Source organism: Trachypithecus francoisi, unplaced genomic scaffold, assembly GCF_009764315.1.
Source record: "Trachypithecus francoisi isolate TF-2019V2 unplaced genomic scaffold, Tfra_2.0 Lachesis_group12, whole genome shotgun sequence".
Lineage (NCBI taxonomy): Eukaryota > Metazoa > Chordata > Mammalia > Primates > Cercopithecidae > Trachypithecus > Trachypithecus francoisi.
In genome coordinates this window covers 8,848,555-8,862,671 of record NW_022681457.1, presented here as the reverse complement: position 1 = coordinate 8,862,671, position 14,117 = coordinate 8,848,555, and the positions used below count along the sequence as shown (strand labels likewise).

Here is a 14,117-nt window from a genome sequence, read left to right as displayed (position 1 = left end):
CACGGCACTCCAGCCGGGGCGACAGAGCGAGACTCCGTCTCAAAAAAAAAAAAAAAAAAAAAAGGCGCTTCAAAAGAAATCAGTGCAGCCAGGCGCAGCGGCTCATGCCTGTCATCCCAGCACTTTGGGAGGCCGAGGCGGGCGGATCACCTGAGGTCAGGAGTTCGAGACCAGCCTGACCAACACAGAGAAGCCCCGTCTGTACTAAAAATACAAAATTAGCCGAATGTGGTGGCGCATGCTTGTAATCCCAGCTACTCAGGAGGCTGAGACAGGAGAAATCGCTTGAACCCGGGAGGCGGAGGTTGCAATGAGCCGAGATCGCGCCATTGCATTCCAGCCTGGGCAACAAGAACAAAACTCCATCTAAAAAAAAAAAAAAAAAAAAGTCAGTGCTCAACACTGAACGAAGGATGGAGGGTGATGGAAATGCCCCCACGTTACAATGACTCAAACGCTGCTGTCTTACTGCAGTGTGGTACTCTCTGTGGGATAGACAATTTTCGCTTTGTTCTGTGGCTCTGGTAAATTTCAGGAGTCTAAAATGATTGATTTGAGTGACTTTGCTAGTATTTTCATCATTTTGCCGAGGAGACTTGGTTTCTTGTGGTTTGCATTCATCAATGTCAGAAGCTGATCTCTCTATTCAATCTTGCAGTTTTAAGTAATGCATTGAACAGTCACATAACAGAACGTTGAGCAGGAGAACTAAATTTCTAATGCAGTCAGAATGGCAGGCACTAAAGGAATTATTTTACAATAAGCCTGTGTCCTTTTTATTAACTGTTCAGCGGAGAAGTTTGGAGTCTATAAACTTGTAATAAATGTGGCCTGCAAGAACTACAGATACTGGAAAGCTTCTCTGAGGATGTAATTTCTAATTTGATGAATAAAACATTCTCTTTAATTAACTTGGCAAGGAGAAGGCTTTGGCCGGGTGGGGTGGCTCCCGCCTGTAATCCTAGCACTTTGGGAGGCCAAGGTGGGCGGATCATGAGGTCAGGAGATCGAGACCATCCTGGCTAACACGGTGAAACCCCGTCTCTACTAAAAAAAATACAAAAAATTAGCCAGGCATGGTGGTGGGCGCCTGTATTCCTAGCTACTCAGGAGGCTGAGGCAGGAGAATGGCGGGAACCCGGGAGGCACAGCTTGCAGTGAACTGAGATCTGGCCACTGCACTCCAGCCTGGGCGACAGAGCGAGACTCCGTCTCAAAAAAAAAAAAAGAGCAAAGGGGCTGGGCGTGGTGGCTCACGCCTGTAATCCCAGCACTTTGGGAGGCCGAGCAAAGTGGATCACCTGAGGTCAGGAGTTTGAGACCAGCCTGGCCAACATGGTGAAACCTCATCTCTACTGAAATACAAAAATTAGCTGGGTGTGGTGGCTAATCACACCTCCCTGGGAGGCGGAGGCTGCAGTGAGCCGAGATCGTGCCATTGGACTCCAGCCTGGGCAACAGAGTGAGAGTACATCTCAAAAAAAAAAAAAAAAGAAGAAGGGGGGGCGCCTGAATAGACTAATCATCAGGAAATGCGAATGAAAATCGCAGTGAGGTATCACTTCCCATGTCTGAGGATTGCTGGTATTAAAAAGACAAAAGATATGAGGATGTGGAGGGAAAAAAAAAAAATACCCCTGTACACTGTTGTTGGGACAGTCAGTTGGCAGAGCAATTATTTCTTAAAAAATCATAAAAACCATCGAGTTGCCTCAAGTTATAATCTAACTTTACTCAAAACAATATGAGAATTAAAATTTTTTAATTTAAAAAATCAAAATGACCATACAATCCAGCAATTCCACCTCTGAGTGTGTAGCTGAAGGAAATGAGTATTTCCAAGAGATATCTGTACCCCCGTGCTTGCTGCAGTGTTACTCGCATTAGCCAAGGCACGTCACCATATGAGTGTCCTTCATGATGCACGGATGAAGACGCTGTGAGACAGACAGATTTCTCAGCGGCTGAGAGGGTTTTAGAGCTCCTGACACCCAGAGAGGAATTGGGGACTGAAGAGGATGCAGCTTTTCATTACCAAAGCTGAGGAGGTCCAGAAGGGAGAGGCCAGTGGGCTCACCTCCAGGCGCCTGCTGAGACTCCAGAGCAGGGTCCGTGGGAACGAGTCTGATGTTTCTCAACCACGTGCTTCCTTAGCAGAGAACTGTCTAGATTAGCGGTTCCCAGCGTTTTTGGCACCAGGGATTGGTTTGTGGAGGGCGGTTTTTCCACAGACAGGGGAATGGTTTCAGGATGAAACTGTTCCGCCTGAGATCATCAGGCATTAGTTGGATTCTCATAAAGAGCGTGCAACCCAGATGCCTCGCATGCGCCCTGCACAGTAGGGTTCCCACTCCTCTGGGACGCAGGGGCTTTGCTGATCTCACAGGAGGCCAGCTCAGGTGGTCACACTCTCTCACCCGCTGCTCACCTCCGGCTGTGCGTTCTTGTTCCCAACAGGCCACCCACGGGGACCGGGCCGCAGCCCATGGGTGGGATCCCTGGTCTAGATTAGTGCAGCTTGACTTTGGAAAAGAAAGAAAAACCCTCTGATGTGGGCACAGCAGCCACATCACGCAGACCCATGATTTCCGCCTTCAGAGCTCCCCGCGGGCCCTCACTGGGTAAGGACAGTCAGCAGCCCAGGTCCTGCTCCCCAGGGGACCACCGGCCACCACTTCAGAAAAGCCAGGGGATCTCCCTGCACTCTAGGTCTGAGGCCATTTGTGAAGACGTAGCTCAGGTGCAGATTCAGCAGGCACAGTCCCCGCAGACCCCAGAGCAGCTTTCTGGGCTCACCCAGCTCCGGGGCCTCTGTGCACCATGGTGCAGACCTTCCAGGCCTCGGCCACCCACGCACTTGTGTCTTCCCTGCTGAGGGGGCCTCTCCCAGCCCCACTGGCAGGTCCTTGGGGTCCATCTCTGGATGAAGGAGAAGCTCAGAGCTCCTCCCAGGACGGAGACAGGCCTGCCTCTTCCCTGGACAGTAGATAACGGACCCTGTCAGTGGATGAGACTGGGCTTGAGATGGGGTGCCCGGCCCTGTTCAGCAGAGGGTGCTGCTCTGAGAGTTACAACAAAGACCTGCCCCTTCTCAGATTGCTCCAGATGCCCAGCAGGGAGGACTTTAGACACACGGTGTTAATACATGTTAGATCCTGGGGAAGGAAAATAGGAAAATAACTTGAACGATATACTCAGAATGGTGAACTCCGTCTTTCATTGAGGATGAACATTACTATTGTTTCATGTGAGATATTTGCTGTCTTTTGGATGTATCCTGAGAGTCATGCATTTCTGTAGAACCACAACAAATATTAGGGTGTAATCATCCATATGTGTTTGTATATTATAAAGTATAGGGCCGGGCGCGGTGGCTCAAGCCTGTAATCCCAGCACTTTGGGAGGCCGAGACGGGCGGATCACAAGGTCAGGAGATCGAGACCATCCTGGCTAACACGGTGAAACCCCGTCTCTACTAAAAATACAAAAAAAACTAGCCGGGCGAGGTGGCGGGCGCCTGTAGTCCCAGCTACTCGGGAGGCTGAGGCAGGAGAATGGCGTAAACCGGGAGGCGGAGCTTGCAGTGAGCTGAGATCTGGCCACTGCACTCCAGTCCCGGCGACAGAGTGAGACTCCGCCTCAAAAAAAAAAAAAAAATAAAGTATAGCAAAAATTAATATATATAGTTGTATCCTTCTACTTTAATTCAGAAAAGACTGTCTTTTCAGTCTCTCACCTGCAGCTCATGCAGGACTCACACCCACAAACGTGAAATGCATCTTTATTGAGAAAAGCTTATCTTTTTACGCTTGATGACATCATGGAAAAACCATCTCATTGTTTGATTTTTACTTGCTTTATATATAAACTGAGTCAAGATGTATTAAATGCTTATTGATTATGTTCATTTAGTTTTTGGTTGACTCATATTTTTGCTTGGATTTAAACTTTCTTCTATTTTATAGTTTTAATTTAGCCTATTTTACTATAGGGTATTAAATCTAACATACATATTGTCACTTGCTTTACATAGTTATGTTTTATGTATTTTCCTATTTTCATTTTACATGGTGATCATGCAATCTTTTACCATATAAATGTATATATGTTGATGTAGGGAATATAAAAGTAATTGGGTATATCTTTTCCTTATAATTTCCATATTGTATAGTATGAGATAAATGTTAATATTTCTAGGTATTTTATACTTTAGATAATTACCTATTGATCCATAGGGAGCTTGTTTTGCCGCATGTGTGGGTTACAGAATGTTTTCTCTTCGCTTTTGCTTCATCTCCACCCTGATTTCCCTCAACCCAACAGCGCTTGTTGTGGATATGGAATAGTAGTCATTCCAGTGAATGGGGAACATTGAGGGGTTTATGTTACAAATCAGTTTGAACCCATGACATGGCCTTAAATTCCACACGGCAGGTACTTACATATATATGAAATCATAATTTACAAGTTAGATTTGGGGTGGGGAACGAAATTACAAAATGATAATAAAAGAAAATATACTTTGGAATTTTAACAAATATGTGAAATGTATATAAGAAATAAGTAGAAAATTTCTGAAATACATGAACATACACATAAGAAGTTACAGCATGGACTTGGGTAAAAAATTCAATATTATAAATATCAATTGTTCATAAACTCATTTATAAATTTAATTTGGTCCAAATATAGATACATTCAGTTAGGAATTATGGATGTTATTGCAAGAATCTCATAGATGAAAACACAAATGAGAATAACCAAGAAAACTCTGGAAAAGACTGAAATGAGGGTAGCTACCCCTGCAAGACGTGTTGGTTGATGGACAGACTGATAGATGGGTGGAGCTCAAAACTCAGAAATAGACTGTAGTGCATAAGACACATTACAAAGTGACAAAATAGATTCTTTACAAAATATAGCAAAATAAAACTCTGATTAAAAATAAAGCTATATGGCAAAAAAAAAAAAAGTATGTTTCAGTCAGGTTAATTCTGACAGGTTGTGCTGGGCCTTCTGAGATTTCTGTGGATGGACAGCTCCCACTCCCGCCCCGAGTTCCCTAATGTGTCCTTTTTGCTGAAGTCACTCCCCACCATCACTCGAATTGGAAGTGGGTAACATTTTCCTCTGAATCCTTTTTCAAGAAACTCAGAATAAAGAAAGCCTATCTATACATGCTCCTCAAATGATGATTGTCAGCGCTTCTCTGCCAAGAAAGAGCAAAGACTGTCACGCCCACAGAAGCAGGATGTGCCGTCACATAGGACACTTCTCCATGAGCTCTAACATGGTTTGCGCTGTGTCTCCACCCAAATCTCATGTCTAATTGTAATCCCCACGTGTCAGGGGAGGGGCCTGGTGGCAGGTGATTGTATCGTGGGGGCAGATTTCCCCCTTGCTGTTCTGCTGATAGTGAGTGCGTTCTCATGAGATTTGATGGTTTAAAAGCGTGTGCTTTTCTTGTCTCTCTGTCTCTCCTTTTCACAATGGTAAGACATATGTTGCTTCCCCTTCTGCCATGATTGCAAGTTTCCTGAGGCCTCCCCATCCGTGTGGAACTGTGAATCAGTTAAATCTCTTTTCTGTACAAATTGCCCACTCAGGTAGTTCTCTGTAGCAGTGGGAAAATGGACCAATAGAAGCCCAGAGTTTCATCTTCCACGTGTGATTACAGCTTTTCCAGGCTCTGCATTGCTCTGCAGATCAGCCCTACCACAGAGGCTTAGCTGTGAGCGTCTGACCTCGGAAGTGGCTGCTGAAACTGTGTCCTGCTACTCTGCTCTCCTGCAGGGATCCGGCCCGCTCTAAATAATCTCTTCCGGGGCTCTAGGATCTTTCCTGGATCCATCTACCTCCTGTAGATACACCTGTAGTATCAGACACAACCTTTGATTCTCGTTAGGACTCCTGCCATCTCCAACCGCCTTCTCAAGACGTATGGTGTTGCCATCTGTTCTCAGAGACCCCATCTCAGGGATTCTCTCTGCACCAACATAATGAAATTAGTTCACTGGGAAAAGGAACAGAAAAGAATCCGGCTATGCTGGGGGTTGGGTCTGGGGTTCCGTGACTTGATTTGTTTCTCTGGTTTATCCAAATGGAATAAACATACATTCATCTCTACGAGGAACAAAAACAGGAGGAGACGCAGTTCACAGGGCAAGGAGGACAGGTGGGCACTGAAAGAGCACACTCCTCACTAGAATCCCACACCTGCATCCCAGAGGGAGGAAGAGTCGCAAAGGATTCCTCCAGGTGACGTGGAGACCAAACGCACAGGAACCCCCAGCACGTGCCCTGCCATCTGGCTTAACTGGAACTAACACAGTCCTGGCCCCACACGATTTCCAGTGAGACTCTTTCTGGGACTCACGGAGGTGATTACGGGAGACAAAAGGCAATGAACGTCCCTCCATTCTTCAGAGCTCCTAGGACCTAAGCTGATTGCTCTCCAGGTTTCAGGTTGTCACTCTCCCTCTCCCTCCACAGAATCAGTCAGTCCCATTCCGGTACCTAGAATTTCACCTTTATTCTCATCTTCACCTACTGTCTCCAAGACACTTGTCCCTAAGAGCAAGGTGAAATGGGGATAAAGATTTTTGTATAAACCTTAATTGGAACTGACTTCGCGTCCCATAAGCTCGCTTTTAGCTGGGCTGCCACTCATCGTGGGCAAAGTAGACTGGCCTGGGGCTGCTGTTCAGAGAAAGAATGACAAATTGTGCCAAGGAATGGCCAGAGGGAGAAATCTCATACTTTGGAAATAGATTCATAGCCCCCAGTGATTTCATGTGATCCTGGAGGCTGTCAAGAACAGATCGTTTCTTTTGGAGACAGCCACATTCAATCAACAAATTACCTAAACAACGTTGATGGATTAAGAGGGGAGACAAGGACGTAAAATCAGACAGATGGCCCATTTTCAGTAGATCTGGTGATTAAAGTCTCAGTATGTCAGAGTGAAGATGGTCCCAAAAGTCTAAAAGGTGACATGAATGAGTTTCAGGGGACAGGTGGTGTGGTTGGAGTCAGCTGGCGTGACGCTCAAGGTGGCGACAGTGGTGAGACATGACTGAAACCTCCAGAAGTGGGTCAGAAGTCCAATGCACTCATTCTGCCAGGAATGGTCAGGGGCCTCCCCAACCGCGAGGTAAACCGATCGACTTTCCCCAAGAACCACAAGCCTGGCCTGCAGTGACAAGCTTTGCATGACACACATTCAGGCTCCGTCCAGAGCTTGATGATGGGCAGGTGCTGCAGAACACAGTCCCTTCCCGTGGACTCCTAAATGAGGGATGCGACTGTCAGATCAGCAGCTGAGACTGTTTCCAGTTTGCACCCTCAAAGAGCATGTGCTTCATCAGACAGTCTCTGGTTTGAATGGGGATGAACGAATGGCTAGAATGTGGGCAGTGGCCAAAACCCTGAGTTTTGACGATTTTTTTTTGTAACCTCCATGTTCAAGCAATTCTCCCCTCTCAGCCTCCGAAGTAGCTGGGATCACAGGTGCCTGCCACCACGTCCAGCTAATTTTTTGTATTTTTGGTACAGATGGCATTTCGCTATGTTGGCCAGGCTAGTCTCAAACTCCTGGTCTGAAGAGATCCACCCACCTCAACCTCCCAAATGACTGGAGTTACAGGCTGGAGCCCCCACGCCCGGCCCCGAGTCTGACCATTGAGCAGAGAGGCTGCCCCTGCTGCAGGTTCCACATGGCTGGCACTGAGCCTGAATAGTCTCTGTGGTGGACACCACGAGGAATCTACTTCTCTGACCCACCAGTGAACGTGGACCAGACATTTAGGGAGCACGTGCTAAATTTGGGACCCCATAATGCCACAGCTTTGCTTCCGACAGTGGAGAAGGACATAACATTTTCACCGACAATAGATCTTGATTTTTCCTTTAGCGCTCAGATGTTCCTGGACTGGTCCATTTTCCTTCTGGAATATACCATGTCTGTATAATAAGCAAGGCCTTCGGGGGCTTTTGTAGAGTTCGGACTAACCCATTTCAAAATCGGAATATCAAGTTGGGGAGCCTCATGCTGTCTGTGGGTCAGGATTTGGTGATGACAAGAGCTCACTAGCAAGCTGGCAGATATAATCCAAATCCGTGTGACCATTATTGTGTCAGGGTAAGTAGGACCCCACGGGCACCTCTAGGTGGAGGCTGCCTCCCTTTCCAGAGGCTGCAGATGACAAAATCATCAGCCACAACTGTTGTCCACCACTGGAATCACTGAGCAACGTAAGTCAGCTCACACAATTTCAATAAACCTTCCCCGGAAAACAGAAGGTTGCATTTCTTTGGGTTCTGTCAGTTACCTCTGCTGGCAGAGCGGGGATCACACCCCACACAGGAAGACTGAGAGCAACTCCTCTCACCTGCCGAGACACAGAACATGATCTGCATAGTGAGGATTTGGGACAGCAGAGGCTAGAGGCAGTCATAGGAATCCTAATGACTCGCCCCCAACTAGTGGCAAATGGCAGGAGAGTTAGTCTCACACGTCCCTGCCTGCACCCCACCCAGATTAAGAATTTCCTCTGGGACATATGGACAGGAAGCCCCAAAACATGCAACACACCAATTCCTGCTGTTGATTCTGATGCAGAAACTGAACAGGACATTGAATTAGCACAAACCCTCTCTGTTGAGTTTGGTTCTTGTTTTTGTGTTCTGTATTTTTCTCTATGTAAACACAGACTAATAAGTATATGCTATACAATGGCATGGGTAAGGGACTCCGAGGGTCCAGTAGACCAGAGGAAGCTAGGATAGGAGTGTGTGTGTGTGTGTGTGTGTGTGTGTGTGTGTGTGGTAGGGGCAAGGACAATGGGGAGGTGTGCTTCTTTTTTAGCTTTTCAGAGCGTGGTCGTGCGGCATTTCTTTTCTTTCTTTCTTTCTTTCTTTTTTTTTTTTTTTGAGATGGAGTCTTGATCTGTCATCAGGCTGGAGTGCAGTGGCACCATCTTGGCTCACTGCAACCTCCGCCTCCCAGGTTTAAGTGATTCTCCTGCCTCCACCTCCTGAGTAGCTGGGACTACGGGCGCCTGCCACCACACCCAGCTAATTTTTGTATTTTTAGTAGCGACTGGGTTTCACCATGTTGGACAAGATGGTCTCAATCTATTGACCTCATGACCCGCCCACCTTAGCCTCCCAAAGTGCTGGAATTACAGGCGTGAGCCACCACACCCGGCCTATGCTGCATTCTTAGCATTGCACCATCCAGCATTTGGTGACTGTTCAGGGTCACAAGCTTGTCTCTTTCTGCCTGTTTGCAGCCACACTTCACCCCACCATCCTTAGCACCTTTGCCCACTCCTGCACCTACTGACCCTTCTTCCTGGAATCCACTTAGGTTGGTGACTTAAATCCTTGCATGCAACAGGACTAAAAGCATTTCAGGCCAGGTATGGTGGCTCACGTCTGTAATCCCAGCATTTTGGGAGGCACAAGCGGGCAGATCACTTAAGCGCAGGAGTTCGAGATCAGCCTGGGAAACATGGCACGAGGCTGAGATGGGAGGATTGCTGGAGCCCGGGGCAGGAAGGTTGCAATGAGCCAAGATGGCACCATTGCACTCCAACCTGGGCGACAGAGTGAGATTCCATCTAAAAACAAAAATGAAAACAAAATAAAATGAAAAAGCGTAGTTTCAGTGTCTTCCTCCCAAAAACCTTTAAGCTGATTCCACTTATCCACAGAGCTGCTGCAGTGCAGTGTGGGTGGAGGGAGGGATCAGGAGGTACAGACGGAAACAGTGACCCCTGCTGGCAAGCGCAGCACTAACAAGCCTCGTTTCATTAGAGTTGAGCACGGCCTCTTGGCCGCTGTCAGCTTAACCCCATGAATTCAGTGTCAGGGTCACAAGCTTGTCTCTTTCTGCCTGTTTGCAGCCACACTTCACCCCACCATCCTTAGCACCTTTGCCCACTCCTGCACCTACTGACCCTTATTCCTGGAATCCACTTAGGTTGGTGACTTAAATCCTTGCATGCAACAGGACTAAAAGCTGTCAGCTTAACCCCATGAATTCAGTGTCAGCTTCGGGGACTCCTTGTTCTTTTTCCTCCTACTAGCAGGAGAATGAGCAACAGATAAATCACATTCGGACAGTTCATTTCAATCCTCCCTCTCACACAACAGCCCCATTCAAGGGTTAGAGAGTGGAGGAATCTTACTCTCATTTCACTCCAGTTTGGGTGAGAGAATTTGCTGCTTGTTCCAGAGAGCGGTTTTCTGTCTGCTAACCACGCCGGTGAAGAATCTTTCTACCTTCCTCTTACACAAAGTCATACCTGTCTCAGCATCACCAGAACTATCAGAAATTGCAAAAGGTTTTGTATTTTAACCTTACTTGCAAGTCAACAAGTAAGATTGTCAGTTTATGGATGTTGGCTGAGGGCATGTGATTTCTGGATATGAGAAAATACATATTTTATTATTCATCAAGAAAATGGCAGCAAGAACTTTGCATGTGCACACATTCCCCCGTCTACTCCAAGGGACACAGGGATGAGGCATGTGTGCTTGTACACCGTTACTTTCTTATAACGTTTACGTTTCAGTGTCTTCCTCCCAGAAACCTCTAAGCTGATTCCACTTTTTCCACAGAGCTGCTCCAGTGTGGTGTGGGTGGAGGGAGGGATCAGGAGTTAAAGAAGGAAACAGTGACCCTTGCTGGCCAGCACAGCACTAACAAGCCTTATTTCACAACCGTGTTTATGGGTCTATAGACATCAATGAAGAAACATAAACATTGTACAAACATGTACAATTCACATGTTTCTGAAAAGATTAGGGCGTTTTGTGTTACTCAGCCAAGCAGAGCAAAGCTTGGATACACTGGAGTCTCCACTGATGAGAATAAAGGGGCTGACATTTGGGAAAGTTGCATTGATCATTGCAGAGATGTTCACCACCAACTGACTGGGATTATTCAAAAGACCCAAACAAACTTGAAAGGTGAAGACAGAGTGTAAAAGGACACAAAGGTGCTCACCAGGAGGATGGTTTTGGTAGCTCTGGACTCGGGAGGATGTGGGGGAGACGCTGCTTGTGCCTGTGCAGGATGCAAACGATGGAGCTGCTGCCCAGAGCGCGAGCCCCAGACAGATCACATCAGGAAGGACAGCAGTGCCGCGTGCCGCGACTCTCTGGTGTCCTCGTGATGAGCAGCAGAACAGTGTCCCAGATCTTTGGTCTTTGTGGTATTTTTGCTAGGCCGCTTGCCAGTCACGTGCATGAGAACAATGCTATTCACCAGCACGTGGGGGAGCCAGCTGAGGAATACACAGGAGCCAGCGTGCTTGGGGGCGTTCCCTTTAAACTTTGCCCACCTGAGCTCCCGGGGCTGACGGTGATGGCCTGGAAGACACCTCAGGAGGCAGGTGCTGCCAATGGACACTCCCCCGCCCACTCTGTGGACATAAAAAGAAATTTACATCCAGAATCATTCAGGAATACCTAAACCCAAAAGCTGCCATTGTCTGTGGGACTCCTCTAGGGAGGAGGAATAAGGTGCTGGTTACAATTAGGTGTTTAATCAAATCTGTGGACCTTAACCTGCACCAGTGATGTAAAAGAACAGATAATGGTAAACAAGAGAGAAAATCCCCAGGATTCCAAGTACAGTCTGCGATAAGAACATCATTCCTTGCCCCATCCCAGCAGCCGTTCTGTCATTTCCCACAGGCTGCTACTTATCTTCAGAGACACAGGATCCTGCAGGGAACGTGATGCATGAGCGACATTTAAAAGGCAGCTGGTACTTGGTAGGGGCTGAGATGGGAGGATCCCTTGAACCCAGGAGGTTGAGGCTGCAGTGAGCCAAGATCCCACCACTGCCCACCAGCCTGGGTGACAAAGTGAGACCCTGTCTCAAAATAAATAAGTAAATAAATAAATAATAAAGTCAGCTGAAATGCAATCGAAATACTTCATAAAGTTACTTTCTATTATGAAGAGTTTGCCATCTTTGGATGTGTCCCATTTTAAGTGTATTTGCAATGAATTGCTCTTTGCTATGAAGAACAGACATGTATTCACCTCCTTAGTCTTCATAATCTATGAGCCAGGCACCACCATTATGAAGACCAAGAGGACTCAAGCACAGAGGGATGACATGATTTGTGTAAATTCACACCGTGTTTGGGGTAGAATGGGGACTGATCTTGTCTGGGCTGATTTCAGAGTGCATTAACCACCATGCTCTACTGTCAAAGCCAGTTAGTGGAGTTCTTCCAATAACGAACATACATATTCAATTTCTATTTAAAACTTTGTCTGTATATTTTACGCAGGTGACATTTAATTTTATAATTTTGGTTTTGACCAGTTTCCATTGATGTATACAATATTACCCCATAGACTGATAGCAATTATGAATAAATCTTTAAAGACCTTGATAAAATGTAGATCCACTGATTGGAGTATAAAATTACAGGAATCTGCCTCATGACTAAATTAGATTTAAAAGATTGACCCCATATCAGGACAGCCACAGAGAGACTCACTTCTTTTTATGCCAGGAAAGAAAGTACGATGGCACCTACCACAGGAATTAATGGACAATCTGATATGGTGTCCCAACTACGTAAAGTGAAACACTGGAGGATCATAAGATAGAGTCAGGTAGAAATTAAATTATCACGATATTCAGTTCATATACTCATCAATTAATGAGTACATACATTAACTAAAACAGTAAGTGTTGAGGCGAGATTTGTAAAAGGTGTTAATATAGAACATATATGAGGGAGGCCGAGACGGGCGGATCACGAGGTCAGGAGATCGAGACCATCCTGGCTAATACGGTGAAACCCCCTCTCTACTAAAAAAATAGAAAAAACTAGCCGGGCGCGGCGGCGGGCGCCTGTAGTCCCAGCTACTCGGGAGGCTGAGGCAGGAGAATGGCATGAACCCGGGAGGCGGATTTTGAGCTGAGATCCGGCCACTGCACTCCAGCCTGGGCGACAGAGCGAGACTCCGTCTCAAAAAAAAAAACAAAAAAACAAAAAAACAAACGCCACATCAGATTCCATGGTGATTGTGAATAAACCATGGCATTGCAACACTCCCGTTCACACATCGACAGAGCTGAGTGTGTCCGTCTGTGTCCTGCCAGAGCACACATCACAGCATGTGGATCACGCTGACTGAGCACCTGTGGTGACCTGTGTGGTCCTTGGATAGATTATTATTGCACCATGGTGACTGCACATTCTCCCCAAGACAGACAACTGATAACAGACCTTGCGAGTAGCCATAAAATATCACATCCCAACAAATGCGCACCCAGGTAACTCCACCCAGTACTGCCACCTCTAGGCCCCTGTCATCCTGTAGAAGGCCAGAAAAGAATGGGATTTGCACGAAAATCTAAGGTCGTTCTCACTGGGAGCCCGCAGTTTGTGGAGGGAAATGGGAACTGCTTTATATGGGCTTTTCGCGGGGCGTCAGTCCATCCCATATCCCCACTGCTGTAAGAAAATTTGGGGGCATCTCTGGGAAGGCACCTGAAGACAGAGTAGAAACTCACATTCTGATTTCCAGGTAGGAACTTACCATAACTGATTCTCTTCCGTGGCAAAGAATTATTATAAGATATGATCATTGCTGGAATTTTTTTGTTTTTTTTTTGAGATGGAGTCTCACTCTGTCACCCAGGCCGGAGTGCAGTGGTGTGATCTTGGCTCACTGCAAGCTCCATCTCCTGGGTTCAAGCGATTCTCCTGCCTCAGCCTCCCAAGTAGCTGGGATTACAGGCACACACCACCGCACCCTGCTGATTTTTATATTTTTAGTAGAGACAGGGTATCTCCATGTTAGTCAGGCTGGTCCCAAAGTCCCAACCTCAAGTGATCCACCCACCTCGGCTTCCAAAAGTGCTGGGATTACAGGTGTGAGCCACTGTGCCCGGCCTCTATGTAGCTTTATTTTCGTCTTTGTAGCTATCTCATTTAGAAATAAAATGGGAGGCAGGTTTTTCTGATGCAGTTCTCAGGTTGACCTTTCTCTTTGAATTAGTAATTTTTATTTTCCTTTCATGAGCTTGTGACAGACATAATGCTTTGACACACTGATACTGCTTTATATAGATTTTC

At 46.6% G+C, this 14,117-nt stretch overlaps 1 pseudogene; it reads right to left on the bottom strand.

The window, feature by feature from the left end:
- Nucleotides 1–10,124: 10,124 nt before the first annotated feature.
- Nucleotides 10,125–11,677, bottom strand: LOC117091352 (annotated as a pseudogene).
- Nucleotides 11,678–14,117: the final 2,440 nt, after the last annotated feature.